General features: G+C 38.9%; 1 long non-coding RNA gene across 2 annotated transcripts; it reads left to right on the top strand.

Moving 5' to 3' along the window:
- The first annotated feature begins 1,679 nt into the window (after window positions 1–1,679).
- LOC148114107 (uncharacterized) lies at window positions 1,680–11,432 on the top strand. 2 transcript variants are annotated; one of them, XR_015734333.1, is made up of 4 exons: window positions 1,681–1,935; window positions 4,055–4,207; window positions 7,784–7,822; window positions 11,335–11,432. It is a non-coding gene; the product is annotated as an uncharacterized LOC148114107 (long non-coding RNA). The 2 variants fall into 2 exon arrangements; XR_015734332.1 differs by lacking the exons at window positions 7,784–7,822; window positions 11,335–11,432 and having other exon boundaries at window positions 1,680–1,935; window positions 4,055–4,372.
- The last annotated feature ends 2,388 nt before the right edge of the window (window positions 11,433–13,820 follow it).

Raw genomic sequence — 13,820 nt, 5'->3', positions numbered from 1 at the left:
AGTTCTTTAATTATAATTAAAACTTTAGGAGCAATACTTTATATTTAACAATGGCAATTGTTGGGGAAGTTGGCAAGTCCTTATCTGAGTACCTGGGGTTATTTCTATTGTTGGGCAAAGAAACCTTTTCAAGGGGGCAGCAGAGCCAGGAAACTCTGGTTTTAAGAGATGGAACCTGGAGACAATAAGTCTAATTGAAGATGAAAAGTTGAAGTTTGGTGCCTTCGAGTCAGTGTTGACCTCTGGAGACTGGCTGAAGAAGCCCCTGCACTTTTTGGGGGAAAGATTTGTGAAATGGTCTACCGTTGTGCCTTCCTAAGGCCAGGAAAGAGGGACTGGCCCAAGGTCACTCAGCTAGCAGGCTCCTGGATTCTAGTCTATTGCCTTAGGCACTCCACTCCACTGGGTCCCTTTCCATGTGCTAGGTGCAATTCCCTTATTAGGATCTACCCTTGAGGTGTCCTGTGAACTACTGAGGAGGCTTCTATTCTCTGCTTTAAATGGAATTGCAGGGGGTATCGTTGGGGGGAAGGGAGGGTCAGCAAAAAGAACATAATTGACTAAAGCAGACCCCATCCTTTATTGAAGGGAATCATCAACTGGCAGATGATATGAATGTGCTCTTCTGTAGGTTCGAGGGGCAGATTACTATCATCTACCACCCAGAGACCCAATTGTTTGGCCTCTTACATGTGGGACCTAGAATGGACGGTTGATATGAGACTCGGTGGCCGTGAACAAATCACCTCTGCTCCCCTTTTATCTGACTGTTTGTCAAGCACTGATAACTATTTTCTCCAGGACAATGTCTTTGAAGCTGTGGTGCAAAAACAGTTGGCACACCTGATCCTTAATGAGCCTAGGAGGAACCTAACTGCCCACTTGATCCGTATGATAAATGTGAACTGCAGAGAACCAACTACCCAGACGTCTTGTGATTTTCTCATCTCTAGAATAGGGCTTGTAATGAAACTCTTCAATAACAGAAAAACTATCCAGGAAGCATCTGCTCTGTTGAAATCTGACTTGTTGCTAGCTAAAAATGAAACCAATATGAATACACCAAGCTCCAGTAAAATGGAGAAACCCTCTGATGAGGTAAAAGCAACCTACATAAACAATCCTAAGAGGTGCACTAATAGGAGTATTACAAGATTTTATTACCTAGATGTCTCTCCCCTTCCCCCAAGGCCCAATTGATGTATATTGCGCATTGATTTCTCTAAAGACAGTTACTGTTTTTGAGTAAAAGCCTTGTTAGATTGTTTATAGTAATGTGCGTGTGCCATGACCACTTCTCTGCCTGATTCCCATCTCTTATATACAAGGATAAACAACATGTAAGGTTCTTACAAATTGTGATCAGCATCTGGGGAGAGTGGCGTATAGCTAAAATAACTGAAATATGAAAACAGGGAAAACTGAATGAGTTTCTATAGAATTAAATCAGAAATTTCAGATATGATTACTTTAACAAAACTGGATTGGTAAAACTGTTGTTGCTGAAATGTATTGGCTGGATCAAGGACGATGGACAATGCGAAGATCATGTAATTAACTGTTTATTAACAACAGCTGGGCTAAATGCCACAGCTATAACTGAAACTGCTTGGAACTCTGCCTGACAGCTCTTATAAAGCCAGCTGTCAGGCGGCTTAACCAATCAACGAACGGAATGTTACTTCCTACTTCAGCAGACTTAATACATTGCAGTTGCCTTTAAAGAGTAGATGAGCCTGAATATACTTTTCTTCTGGGGAAAAGAGCTCTTATGTTAAAATACGTGAAGGCCCATCTTTCACTTTACTTCTCTTTGTGTAACCTTGCAGATACCAAAGCGGGATTCGACAACATGGGAATAGCATCAATTGGAGGTTGGCTGTTTCTGTGACAACGGTGATGATGGTTATTATTGTAATAATTTGTTTGATTGAGGTAAGATAAAATATTTTTCTAGAGATCCTTATATTAATTTATTTACCCACTATATTTCGAAGTCCAATAAATTTCTCCAAACTCTCAATATGCTGTTTTAGTGAAGAGGCAGTGTTTCCTTGAACACCGTAACTCAGAGACCACATTACTGCAACCAGGATTCCATATAATATATTCTCACCTTAAAAAGAGCCTTGGTAGTACAGTGGTCTAAAGCACCCTGTTATTAAGACCAGCTGCCTGCAATTACTGCAGGTTCGAATCTCGCCAGGCTCAAGGTTGACTCAGCCTTCCATCCTTTCTAAGGTAGGTAAATTGAGGACCCAGTTGTGGGGGCAATAAGCTGACTTTGTATAAATATACAAAAGGATGAAGGCTATTGCTTAGCGCATTGTAACTCCGCCCTGAGTCTCCGGAGAAGGGCGGCATATAAATCAAATTAAAAAAAAAAAAGGATGGGATTGATTTTTGTAAAATTATTGGTGAGGGGGACAAATCATGACAAAATGGGTATATTAAGCTTGGATTCATTCCATCTTCAATTCTGAGAGGGAATGTCTGGCTGATAGGCTTGATTTGCTCCATAAGGCCTTCTTTTGAGGTTTACCAAGGCCATTTTGGAGATCCCACATCTCTTTATAATCAAATAATTTGATTTTTTTTGCTGGATGAATCTGTATGTTTAGCACTGGCTTCTTGCTACATTCCTCAATTGGTGTCATAGCCTTTTTTCCCTTCTCCTATTGGCAACTTTCAATTATTTTCAGTGCTAAACAAACATTAAAGATCAGATTACCAGGATGATATGCATGCTAATGAAGTCAAAAATAAGTAAAATCTCAAACAGCTATGTGGTTACTTGCAACATGGACTCTTAAAACTTTGGAGACAATTGCAGGTGTGTGTTTTATCATAAGAAGCAATTAAGGCTTCTGCTGCCTGCCTATTGCTTGTACATGCACAGAAGAGTCTTGTGATTGAAAAGCCTTTAAGTCCATTTTGAGAAACAGAAATATATACATCTGTTATTAAATGATAAGAGTTTGTATACTTCTCGTGGACAGAAATGGATGCCATATTTGGTTTGAACATTGTCAAAAGAGTTTGTCCAGTCTAACACAACCGAGTGGCTGTGGTTTCCGACGTCCCGATACAGTCAATTGGTGCCATCACTGACTATTGGGGATGAGTCATTGCCCCCCATGGAGAGGGTTCGCAACTTAGGCGTCCTCTTGGACTCACGGCTGTCTTTAGAAGAACACTTGACAGCTGTGGCCGGGAGGTCTTTTTATCAGGTTCGCCTGATTCGCCAGTTGCGTCCCTTTCTGGATCGGGACTCGTTAAAAACGGTCACTCATGCCCTCGTCACTTCACGCCTGGACTACTGTAATGCTCTCTACATGGGGCTCCCCTTGAAGAGCACCCGGAGGCTCCAGCTGGTCCAGAATGCGGCCGCGCGGGTAGTTATGGGAGCAGCATGGCGCTCCCATGTGGCTCCCCTCCTGCGCGAGCTGCACTGGCTCCCTGTGGTCTTCCGGGTGCGCTTCAAGGTCTTAGTTACCACCTTTAGAGCGCTCCATGGCTTAGGACCGGGGTACTTACGAGACCGCCTTCTGCCACCAATAGCCTCTCACCGCCCAGTACGCTCCCATAGAGAGGGGCTTCTCAGGGTGCCGTCAGCCAAACAATGTCGACTGGCGGCCCCCAGGGGGAGAGCCTTTTCTGTGGGGGCACCCACCATCTGGAACGAGCTCCCCCCAGAGATACAGAAGATTCCGGATCTGCGCACTTTCCGCCGTGCCCTCAAAACATTCCTGTTTCAGCAGGCCGGCCTGGCCTAACTTTCCCTTTATATTGCTTTTTGATTTTATTTTAAACTGGGATGTCTTGAATTATCTAGGACCAGAATGTTTAGTATATTTTAATTGGTTTTTTATTATTAACGTTTGTATTACATGTATTTTTATCGTTCGCTGTTCACCGCCCTGAGTCCCTTAGGAATAGGGCGGTATATAAATTTAATAAATAAATAAATAAATAAATAAATAAATAAACAAACAAACAAACAAACAAACAAACAAACAAACATCTCACTATTTTTCTCTTTGTTTTCTTTAAGGACATTTCTGGATAGACAGATGGAAGATATACCTGAAAAACAGATATGTAAATGCAGAAGCAACCACTGGTGATCTGGCTATATTCAATTTTTTATTGGATATGGAAAATATGGCTCCACATTCCCATAAGTGTGGCACAGGCAAGCCTGAATGTAATCATCATCATCATCCTCCAAATTAAAGTGTAACTAAATGATAGGTTTTTTAAAATTTGCAAGCTGCCTAGAATCACTTAGTTGGATGGTTACTTAAATTTGTCTAAATAAATAAATGAATGAATGAATGAAAAATAAATAAATAAATAAATAATCCTGTCATTTTGGGAGTATATTAAACTAAATGAGGTTTTCTTCTGAGTAAGCTTCAAATTGGGTTGCAGTGTTTAACATAGGTTGGCTTTTACTTCGTAACTGAAGTCTCTAGTCATCTCTCTAAATGTAGCTTTCCTGTTTTAAAGTCACTCATTGAGTTTTAAGCCAGTAAGGATAATCATTCCATATTGACAGTACTATGGATAAAGATGGCAGTTTCCTAGCCATTCCTCCTGAATTTGCCACTTTTCATTGCTACTAACCATTTCTTCTGGATCCTGTAAGCCAATCAGTTACTTTGAGGAACAGGAACCATCTTTATTTTCTACTCATGTAGAAGTAATTCAGAACCACTCTAGTTTCTCTCTGTAGAATGAGAAGGCGGCTGTTGTAACAGGCAATGGTCTGAAGCCCAGCCTGGCCTACACCTCTGATTTCTAGATAACTCACAATTTGAAATGTCCAAATACATACTACATATTTAAGAAAAAAACAATATTTTGAACTATTTTGATAGGCATTTTTATGACATAGTTCCCACGTTGCACTAAACTGTGGATAATCAGAAAATTATTTATGGAATAAATCCATAATAAATCCAATGGCTGGATTCACAAAACCTGAAGGGAAAATCTGACTGAATGTGTGAAGTGTATTGAGTCAGATGTGTAAGCCATATCTTACAGTTTTATGTATTTTGTGTATCACTATTACTATGGCATTTTTTCAGGAGAAAATTTTGCTACAACCATTTGTGACTTATTAAATATACCAAGATGAACAAACATGACTTTGGAAGATTTTGCAAGCATCTTTTCCAGTTCTGTCAAACCCATTAATGTGGGAGATAGCATGCATGAAGGAAGATAGGTCTTTTGAAAAGATCCTATAAGAATAATAGTAACAATTCACTAAAATCAGAGTTGTAATGGCCAGATGAATTGATAAAAATCTTATTTCCATACAACATTAAGGCATACATTTATTTCATACATCATAATTAAGCTCAAATTAAATAACATATATTAAAGATAACAACACTTGCATAGTTTAGGAATGCTAATACTGAAAGAAATTTTTAAACTGCAGCTAACTACTAATGTTACTGGCTACTACTAACACTAATTAGCAGAAATACAAAATACATTCCAGAATTGTCTATCATAAATAAAGAGAGAGCTAAAACCTGTGTCCTAATTAGGAGTTCACAGTTAAGTTTGCTCTAATTTGCTAGCCACATATTCCTTCAGGAAGAACCTCCATTGCAGGATCTGGAATTTTAATCTGAGATATAAATAAAATGATAATGCAACACGAACATTAAAATCTCAGACTGAAGTTTTGTTACCATTTTTTCACATCCTTTCCTCATGCTTAAGACTTCAGCATCTTCTTTCGACAAGCTTCCTTGGCTTAAAGATATGTATCAATCTCTTGATAAAGTAGGCAAAAAATACAGCAGGGATAATTCAGTCGTCAAAGTGCAAGGTATTTTTCTTTTCTTTTTTCCCCTTTGGCACGTATTACAAGAAAAAGATTCACAAAGCATCATGAGGAGGAGGAGGGGGGAGATGCATTTAATCTGCCCAACTCTTGGCAATTCTATGGACCAGGTCTCGCCACATCTTCCTATCTCTGTTGAGTTTTTGTCTGCTCTGGTTGATGTCAGACTTTGATAGTGTCCAGCCACCATGTTCTTTGACAGTCTGGCTTCCTTTTACCACTGACTCTTCCAAAAGTAATCATATTCTCCAGTGAACTCCCCCTGCATGACATGACCAAAGTAAAACTAGAGAGGGAATCATCCCATTCTGCAATTTATTTATTTATTTATTTGTTTAGACTTATATGCCGCCCTTTCTCCCGAGAGGACTCAGGGCAGCTCACAACAATAAAACAGAAAAATAAAACAAAAACTCTGGGTTCAAAGTACACATAATTAAAATCAATTAAAATCCATTTTAAAACCCCCATCAATCCAGGCCAGCCAGGCAAAATAGCCATGTTTTTAGTTTGCGGCGGAAAGAGTGAAGGTCGGGGGCCATCCGGAGCTCCAGGGGGAGCTGATTCCAGAGGGTAGGTGCGCCCACAGAGAAGGCCCGCTCCCTAGGGGTCGCCAGCCGACACTGTCTGGCCGACGGCATCCCAAGTAGGCCCTCTCTGTGGGAACGCACCGGGCGATGGGGAGCTGTTGCTGGCCACAGAAGGTCCGCCAAATACCCCGGTCCTAAGCCATGTAGGGCTTTATAGGTAATCACCAGCACCTTGAATCTCACATGGAGGGCAACCGGTAACCAATGCAGGTTGCGCAGGAGAGGTGTAACATGAGAGCGTCGGGACACTCCCATCACTACCCACGCGGCCGCATTCTGCACCAGCTGTAGCCTCCGAGTGGTCTTCAGTGGCAGCCCCATGTAGAGAGCATTGCAGTAGTCAATTTAGAGAACATCTTTATATTTTTTATTACAAAATTCTTGGAACAAATTTGGATTTGTCCAAAATGAGATCACTGCAATACGCTTTACATGGGGCTGCCCTTGCGATCACTTCAACTGCCCTTGAAGACAACTCAGAAGTTACAACTGGCCCCGAAAGCAGTGGCACCTGCAGCCCTAGGTTTGCCAATCTTACACCTCTATTGTACGAACTGTGTTGGCTCCCAGTTTTCTTCTGAGTGTAATTCGAGCTCCTGGTTGTCACCTTGCCACATGGCAAGGATCAGGATATTTGCAGGATCGCTTCTCCCTGACAGTATCTGCCCTTCCTACCAGATCGGATAGGGTAGGTATACTCCAGGTCCTTTCCTGAAGTCTTCCCATCTGTGGCTGTCCCTACCTTATGGAACACTCTTCCCCCAAAAGATTCAGCAAACCAAAGTGCAGGGATGGAAAAAGAATATCTGAAGCTGGTGGTGAAACATCCCAAAGGAATGACTGTGGAACCTGGTTTTTGTTTTCATTTTATGGTTTATTAATTTTATTGTTATTACTACCCAGAATTTTGTTTAAGATGGGTAGCCATACAAATATTTCTTATAGAGCTAAAAGTCTGGCATTCCATAGAAATGCTTTTTTTTTCCATTGAAAAGAGCCACAACATATCTGCAAGAATGAAAAATGTATGCAATTGCAGATGTCCATCTTGATTGCAAAATTTGGATGTTCTCTTCATATACTGCTTCTGTAGTTTGTTGCGGACACCACTTAGCTTTTCTGGCAATGGCTATTTTCTCTAAACATGGGCATACACCACTGCAGAACACATGTGTGTAATATTGTTATGAAAATAGGTGTGTTTACAATCGTCATGTACAAAAGCTGTACATGAAGAACAAAACCATAAAAATTGCAAAAAAATTATAATAATCTTAGATCTTATTGTTGAACAACAAACTCTGTGATTTCTGCTCTTTATCAGATGTCCAGAAATACCTGAGCCTCTTCCTGTGGAAATAACGTGAGTTACTACATATACTACAAAACTATTACTAATGTTGTTTTCCTGTTTAAAATTTAGAGCATCACAGCAATTTTTCTGCATTTTTGTTGAAATGGAATTATTAGAAAACTTTAGAGCGCTGTTTTCAACACAATTGAGTAACTGAGCAGTTCAAACATTGGAAGAATACTCATGGTATTTCATTGAATTTTTAAATTTTCAAAATATATTTGGATATATATATATATATATTAGACAATGTATTATAGGATTTATCCTCTGGAATAATGTATTTTATTTTTCAAATGTAACTACATTTTCCTCACATTATAGCAATCCAAAAGTGGAGATATAATTCAATTAATATTTTAGAAACAGCTACAATTGATAAAGACTCAGTTGTTGCAGTGGTGTCAGATAGTATTCCTTTACTTTAAGGTAGATTCACCCAGAGATTCTAATTCATTCAGTTTATGAAAGAGCCATGGTGGCACAGTGGTTAGAATGTGGTATTGCAGGCTAACTCAATTTCTCACTGCCAGGAGTTCAATCCTGATTGGCTCAAGATTGACTCAGCCTTCCATCCTTCCAGTGTCATTAAAATGAGGACTCAGATTATTGGGTGCAATATGCTGACTCTGTAAACCTGACTCTTTAAAGCACTGTGAAGCAATATATAAGTCTTAGTGCTATTGCTATTGAATTTCTTAATCATATTTATATAAACTGATTATGTTTCAGTTGCTATACTAAGAGGAGAGGCCACTCAAAATTCCTAGCCCTATCTATAGGCAAGCAAATTGGGATGGAGCAATATTTGGTTTAATTTGCTCAGGAGAACAAAATTCTCCAATAGATTGGAGCTCATGGTAGCCACGTTCCAGAGGACAATTTATCTACAGCAGTTTCTCAATCACAGAACCTTTAAAATGAGTGGATGTCATCTCCCAAAATTCCCTAGCCAGCCATGCTTAATATTAACATCTTAAAGTTCCTGAGGTTGAGAAAATCTAGTCTAAAACTTCCTTGCATTTTAAGAAGTTTGAAAAGAAATGAGCCATTATCCTTCCCAGGATAATGTGTCTGTAGGAAGGACGCAATCTCAGTTGTAGCAGAGTTCTTTTTAAGTTCTCCTTTGTCAGGACTGAAAAAGAGACAGCCACTAGTGAAACCTCACCAATGACTGAGTGAGTAGTAGAGTCTCTCAAGAATTGTTATTTAACTTATAATCTTTTTCCTCCAAGATATTTCCTGGGAATAGAATATAATAGAATAGAATAGAATAGAATAGAATAGAATAGAATTCTTTATTGGCCAAGTGTGATTGGATACACAAGGAATTTATCTGGGGTGCATATGCTCTCAGTGTACATAAAGAAAAATAAAATAGAATACATTCATCAAGAATCGTAAGATACAACACCAATAGTCATAGGTTACTAATAAGCAATCAAATCATACTAGGAAACAAATAAAATAATATAAATGGTTTTATTGGGAAGGAGACAATCTTAGCTGCAGCAGAATTCTTTTTAACTTCTGTTAAAATGTTTTTCTGTTCTTTGTCAGGCCTGAAAAAGAGACAGTCACTACTGAAACCACTACAAAGACTGAGTAAATAGTACAATCTGTCAAGGGCTGTTCTTTAACTTAGAAATAAGTAATGCGTTTGTTTGGGGCATACAAAGAGAGTATGGCTTAATAAGAAGCTGATGGAACATACAAAGATCCAGGTCTATAGAGCCTGCGTCCTGAGCACACTCTTGTACTGCAGTGAGTCTTGGAGCCTCTACGCATGGCAGGAGAGAAAGTTGAACTCCTTTCATATGCGCTGTCTCCGATGAATTCTTGGCATCACTTGGCAGGACAAAGTTCCAAATAGCGCAGTCTTGGAACGTCTTGCATGTATACACTATTGAAACAGCGATGTTTATGCTCGCTGGGGCATGTCGTGAGAATGGCTGATGGTCAGATTCCGAAAGATCTCCTGTATGGAGAATTAGTGCAGGGAAAGCGCCTCAGAGGGAGACCACAGCTGCGATATAAGGATATCTGCAAGAGGAACCTAAAGGCCCTCGGAATTGACATTAACAACTGGGAAACCTTGACTTCCGATCGTTCAGCTTGGAGGCTAAAGACGCCTCCAATTTGAAGAGACACTTGTTCGACAGGCTGAGGCAAAGAGGCAGTCCTGGAACCAGCAAAATCTGGGGGCTGGGCAGGGGACAGAATGTATCTGCCCTCAGTGTGGAAGGGATTGCCACTCTCGAATTGGCCTTTTTAGTCACACTAAATGCTGTTTTAGGACCTCTTTCCAGAGCACAATACCATAGTCTCTTGAGACTGAAGGATGCCAATGAAGGAATGTGTTTGTTTAAAACAACAACTAATTTGTACTGTTACTATTGCAGTTTCATTATTATTAAAATCAACAATTTTACACACTTAAAAACCTTTGCATATATAATATAAAATACAACTGCACACAGAATTGTAACACCTAATTCCTCCTGTAGTGTAATAGAACATAATTCAGATTCTAAATAACATTTGGACAAATGGCTCTTTTTAGAAATGGAAATGCTTGGTAAATTAATAAGCTCACTGCTAGAGCACTATATAATTGAAATAGCATGAAATCTAAAATAAAACATTAAACAATAAAACTATTATTCCTCTCTAACAATATAAAGAAGGAATGGCGATCGTTTTTTTCCCCCTAGAAGGTGTGTGTGTGTGTGTGTGTGTGTGTGTGTGTGTGTGTGTGTGTGTGTGATGTCTTTGCTAGAATACAGGACATACAAAGCAAAGGTATGTTTAGTGGATATAAAAAATAGGTTCAAGCTTCAGTTACTTTTAGGTGATTTTCCTATGTTTGTCTAGATTTCCTCAGAGAAAATGTATGTCCTTTCTGAAAAATCTAGCCTAGCAACATTGCAATTCATGAAGAGAATATAACAATTTGCACATGAATACCTGACATTCCAGATTTTCTTAATTAATATTCAGTTTGGGGATTAATATTCAGTTTGGGGATCATATTTTCCAATGTATGTTAAAATATATAATGACATTTTCATATTAGCTCGGTTTAACAGAAACTGGAAATTCAGATTTAGAAGTCAATCATTGCTTTCTGTCAAAGAAGCTAGTATTTTACAACAGAATTAGCAAAAGCAATAGCACTTAGACTTGTATACAACCCCACAGTACTTTACAGCACTCTCTGAGCTGTTTATAGTGTCAGAATAATGCCCTCAACAAAATGGCGGCAATACCAACCTCAGAAGGGGAGGGTATACCAACCTTGTGCGAGTCAGGGTATAACTTTTGACTGTGGGAAGAGTTAGCCTGCAATACTGTATACTAGTACAGTAATTAGCTGTACTACTCAGGACAGAAAGTCCTGTGATGTGCAGGATGAGGCTGAATTGGCAAACTAGAGGAAAAGATTGAACAGACTGATTAGAAGAATATGTAGTTTTATAACCACATTGTAATATCATCTTTTATTCCTTTTATATCTACAGAGGTTCAAAAGAAGGAGAGGAAGATGAAGACTAATCCTGCTTATGTAGAAAACTGTTTATTGTTATATATTTTATTATTAAATACATTTCTCCGTGCACCTTTTTATTGTTATCCTTATCCTGAGGCTTAAAAACATTTCAGAATAGCTATTTTCCCATCTGGAGCAACTGCAATTGGGTTGGGCTAAGGTTCTTATTACTCATGGTCATAGTGGCTACCAATTATAAAATCTATATAGATTTCCTGGTGCCAGAATCATGTTTTACAAACATGTAGTTTATTCACATGACATTTGTGTAGCGGCAGGATTACCCTCGTATGTATATATTCATTTATTTATTGCATCTCTATCAAATCTTCAATAATGTTTTAAGTTTCCCAGATCCAAAATACAGTATAGATCTTTTTATATCTGTAACTAAAATTATGACTATAAACTATAACAACAACAGCAACAACAACAACAAAAATAGCACGGAGTGAAATAAAACTCGCAACATGACTAAAAATCCAGAACATTTACAATACAAAATGAAAATGTAACGGATATTAAAAAGACTGAGGAATAAAACAATATTCAGTTGATGACAAAATATGAAAATTAGCAGTATAAGAGTATTCTCCTTTGCAGGGAAAGCATTCTATTTTCCTCACTTCACTTGATAGAGCAAAAAAATTTCAATTTTTTTTTAAATTTGATTTATATGCCGCCCTTCTCCGGAGACTCAGGGAGGCTTACAATGCGTTAAGCAATAGCCTTCATACTTTTGTATATTTATACAAAGTCAGCTTATTGCCCCCACAAACTGGGTCCTCATTTAACCAACTAAAAAGGATGGAAGGCTGAGTCAACCTTGAGCCTGGTGAGATTCGAACTTACAGTAATTGCAGACAGCTGGTGTTAATCACAATGCTTTTTTAGTCTGCTGAGCCACCAGGCCCTTATTGAGAGGGATGAGAGTATAAAGTCTTTCTAAAACTTGGTCCCAAGTCGAAAGAGCACTAGATGTTGAGCCCAGAAACATCCTGTACACCTAATAAATCATTGGAGTAGCATGGAAAATATCTCTGTCTCCCAAAATCTTGCAGCATTATTTGGCCTAGTGAAATTTCAAGGCTCTTGGAAAACAATGCATTATGGAAGATGACCATAGCAGGATGAAGGGTAGACAGGTAGACCTGCAGGAAAAGTGACAACTAGCTTATCAGCCAAAACTGATGAAAAATGTTTATTTGTTGTCACAGAGTCTGCTCAACTTTTTAGATATTAGATCAGGAACCTCTCTGATAACCCCATTCAGAACTAGATGAATATTTTAAATACATATGCACACCAGTATTCAAGTTAACTGTGGTTAGTTTCAAATTTTTTGTATTTATAGCAGAAGCCACAAAGTGAAGCCATTTGTTATTTTTACACTCCCAACTGGTAGACAAAGAAAACAAACATGATTGAAAGATTATCAACTACAATTATAATTAATAAATACATATTGAAAAGGAAGAAGGAAATATTTATATAGTAAAGGTTTTGGGAAAGTGGCAAGTGTTCAGTAGATGTCTAAGAACCAGGTCTGTAGATGTCTGAGAGACCATTGTAGTTGAGGTAGAAGTGGAAGGTTGCAGACAGAAAATCCTAGGAATCTGATCTGACAGTGTTAGAAATAGCCAAAAAGTAATGAAGGCAATCCCATTCCAAAAAGTAGCAAAGGTTTATTAATATAATTGCAAATACAGCTGCACATGAGGTGGATCTAGAGCAAAACACCAAGCAGGTTTTTATACCACTCCCCTCACCCCACACTTAACACTGTTCTGTTTTCCCATTGGCTGGATACTAACAAGCTGACAACCTATCAGGAGCACTTATTAACAAACATTCCCTAGCTGCAGGGCAAAGTCTCCCTAACGACAGCTCAGAAAGCACTCCCCCCTCCCTTATCTGTTCTGGACTTTTCGGAGCCATTTTGTTAACTGTAGTAATACTCATTTTTCAAAAAGTTCTTTAATTATAATTAAAACTTTAGGAGCAATACTTTATATTTAACAATGGCAATTGTTGGGGAAGTTGGCAAGTCCTTATCTGAGTACCTGGGGTTATTTCTATTGTTGGGCAAAGAAACCTTTTCAAGGGGACAGCAGAGCCAGGAAATCCCGGTTTTAAAAGATGGAACCTGGAGACAATAAGTCTAATTGAAGATGAAAAGTTGAAGTTTGGTGCCTTCGAGTCAGTTTTGACCTCTGGAGACTGGCTGGAGAAGCCCCTGCACTTTTTGGGGGAAAGATTTGTGAAATGGTCTACCGTTGTGCCTTCCTAAGGCCAGGAAAGAGGGACTGGCCCAAGGTCACTCAGCTAGCAGGCTCCTGGATTCTAGTCTATTGCCTTAGGCACTCCACTCCACTGGGTCCCTTTCCATGTGCTAGGTGGGTCAGCAAAAAGAAAATCCATGGTAAACTGGTATCAGAATCAATAGGAAATCCTAGC

The sequence above is a fragment of the Pantherophis guttatus genome, chromosome 4 (genome assembly GCF_059756535.1).
Source record: "Pantherophis guttatus breed Tessera chromosome 4, ASM5975653v1, whole genome shotgun sequence".
NCBI lineage: Eukaryota > Metazoa > Chordata > Lepidosauria > Squamata > Colubridae > Pantherophis > Pantherophis guttatus.
The sequence above is the reverse complement of the archived record's forward strand: the minus strand, read 5'-3'. Positions and strand labels throughout refer to the sequence as shown.